Below are 2,711 nucleotides of genomic sequence, written 5' to 3'. Positions count from 1 at the left end.
AAAGAACTGGGCTAATATGAAAAGTTACCTATTTCATAAGCCAAAAGACAACAATTTTAGGGTTATACTAAGTAAAATATTTTTGTAATACTTCAAAAATTTTACCCATAAACTAGAGGAATCAGCTCTTCATTGCAACAAAGAAAGGAATAACAGAAAGTAAGGCATTTACTCATTTTTTTTCAATCTTCTTCAAACAAAAGAAAAGAATGGTTGATTAGCTAAGCTTTGTGCTTTAAACAAACTAATTACACTGATTTTACATGGCAATAGCCCAACTGGCAGCTTGACTGTTCTGAACGCTTTTGCAATAATTTTTTTAAACGTAAAGTTTACTAAAATGGTCCGGACATGCAATGTTCACCTTATGCATTCTGCATTTCTTTGCCAATCTTGTAGCTAAGGATGTTGTTCCAATCAATCTTAGTGCATGTAACTGGCAACTGTCGACGTAAGACTTTGAAAGTAGTGTTGGACATTGTCTGATAATTCTCACCTATGGCAGCCTGGTATTCATTTTCTGCACCTTTATAATCTTTATAAATTCTTTAGTTGTTTGTACTTCATTAGACACAGTTAGGGAATTTTGTGTGTCTTTATGACTCACTAGCTGAATATTACCGTCTTCATAATAATGAACCTACATTTTCAAGATGCCAACCGCCTGGGTGGTTGAAGGTGTGATTGGAAACTTCCACTCTGACCTCCAACAACCATTCCAAAATTTTTTTGCTTAGAACTGATAGCTTTCTATGCATGCAATAATAGTTTGCTGTCCATCTGGGGTTTTTTGTTTGTTTGTTTGTTTGTTTACCATACACAGTGCAAACCCCATCCAGGTAATATTCTTTTACATATGTTCGCAGTGCCATTTCTACAGAAGTTCTCTAGAATTCAATTGCACTTTCTGCTTCCTAGAGTCTTGGATCAGTTGCTTCCTTTCTTTTTCTTTTTTAAAAATTGTGTAATTGCTTTAATGTGTACATGATACTCATTCTCAAAATTTATACAGTGTATGACATATCAAAACACTGTGGCAATTGGCCTTAAATGCTTAGAAAAATCCATATAGAAGGATGAGTTATACATAATCTCTGCTGAAAGTCATAAGCATCGTCTTCTTTGCTCTTTTCATCGAAGATAATAAAAGATCTTGTAGCTGGTTCACCTGCAATATTAGATTTCTCTGGTAGTGCCTCCTCCTCTTTTGTCTCTTCTATATGGGACATATCTGAGATCTTTTCCTTCTCTTTGTCATCCTCTCTTTCCTCTTATTTCCTCTCTCTCCTCTGTTTTGGCAATTCCTGTCTGTCTTTCTCCTCCATTATTCCATTCGTCAGACCCAAAGACCAGAAAAGTATGCTATGGGCTGAACAAGGGCCCTGGATGACTTGTATGCTGTGTGTGTTGTTCTTTTCCAGTTCTTCCAGATTAAAGCCCCCTTTCATATCTGTTACAATACTGTCATTAAAATGTGGAAAAAGAGTCTAGGATGCAGGGGGCTAGCAATGGTAACCTAATGAAGTTGCTTCCTTTCTTAAATGATCAAATTTGAAACAGATCCTGTTTTTTTGGATCCAAAAACCTTCCATTTCCCAAATCACCATGTTCGGTTATCAATACCTGATCTTCATAACCTTCGATTTTCACTGGAGTAAACTGATCCAAAGATAATAAAAGATACTGTGCACATGCGTGGCTGCACCCTCCCCGAGGAGATTGTCATTAAAAACTTCATTCAACTCTCCAGGAGGAGCGTGAACGATGAATTTTGCTGCTGTACGTGCCTTCTCCTCCTCAGACAGCTGTTCCTCCAGATCCACCATCTTTCTTTTGGTGATAATATTTGTTTATTGTACAGGGTCTTACTGCACAGTTCGGACTCATAGTGATTCTCCTGTTTTCAGCCTCCCCAGTGCTGGTATTATAGCTGTGTGTCACCACGCTGGGACTCTGTCGCTGGCTCGGCATGCCCGGGCGCGGGGCCGGCACAGCATTTGGGGCTAGGGATCGAACCCCAGTCCCTGAGCTTGCCTAAGAAGGCGCTTAATCCGCTGAACTATCTCACCAGTCATTGGAGTAGTTTAAAGGAATACAGGCAGGAGAGAGAATATGGCAAAGAATTTAATCCAACAGCTCTGCCTGGATTTAGGCATTATTTTTTCCTAGCTTCTCTCTTTCTTTCCCTTAAACCCACAGGTGTAGGGTATGTGTTACAAGTTGGATTTCTGTAGCAGAGAAAGCAGAAGAGGCTCTGGAAACAGGAAACAATAGCCCAGCAACCAAGCGCTGGGGGGCAAAATAGACCGGGAAGAGAAGTAAAACCAAGAAAAAAATTTTTCAGTTAGGCTCTTGACATTCAAGGAAAAAGTCCAAAGTTGGCCAAGGAAGACTGCTTATTGCAGGCTCCAAAAACTCTGTATGACAAAACCTCGGAAAGAGGAAGTGAAGGGAGCACGGGGCGCCCTGCTGACCCACGCGTCTCCATTCCCAGCCTACAGCAGAGGTGACCAGCAGCAGCGCTCTCTGGGACTTACTGCTCAGTTCGGACTCAGTGATCCTCCTGTTTTCAGCCTCCCCGGCGTGAGGAGAACTTTCTGGCCATGAAGTGAATATACCAACCAGACCACAGCCTCCTCTTTTCTATTCTGTATAAGCACACCTTTGCAGTGTCTAATGGTTACATTTATCGTGGGGCAGTTGGTAAGTAT

The 2,711-nt window shown here is 40.8% G+C and overlaps 1 pseudogene; it reads right to left on the bottom strand.

Annotated features, from left to right (window-relative positions):
* Positions 1-351: 351 nt before the first annotated feature.
* Positions 352-1,826, bottom strand: LOC101578392 (annotated as a pseudogene).
* Positions 1,827-2,711: the final 885 nt, after the last annotated feature.

The sequence above is a fragment of the Octodon degus genome, unplaced genomic scaffold (assembly GCF_000260255.1).
Source record: "Octodon degus isolate 3935 unplaced genomic scaffold, OctDeg1.0 scaffold00065, whole genome shotgun sequence".
Taxonomy (NCBI): domain Eukaryota; kingdom Metazoa; phylum Chordata; class Mammalia; order Rodentia; family Octodontidae; genus Octodon; species Octodon degus.
Note: the sequence above shows the minus strand (reverse complement) of the source record. Positions and strands in the feature narration are given on the sequence as shown.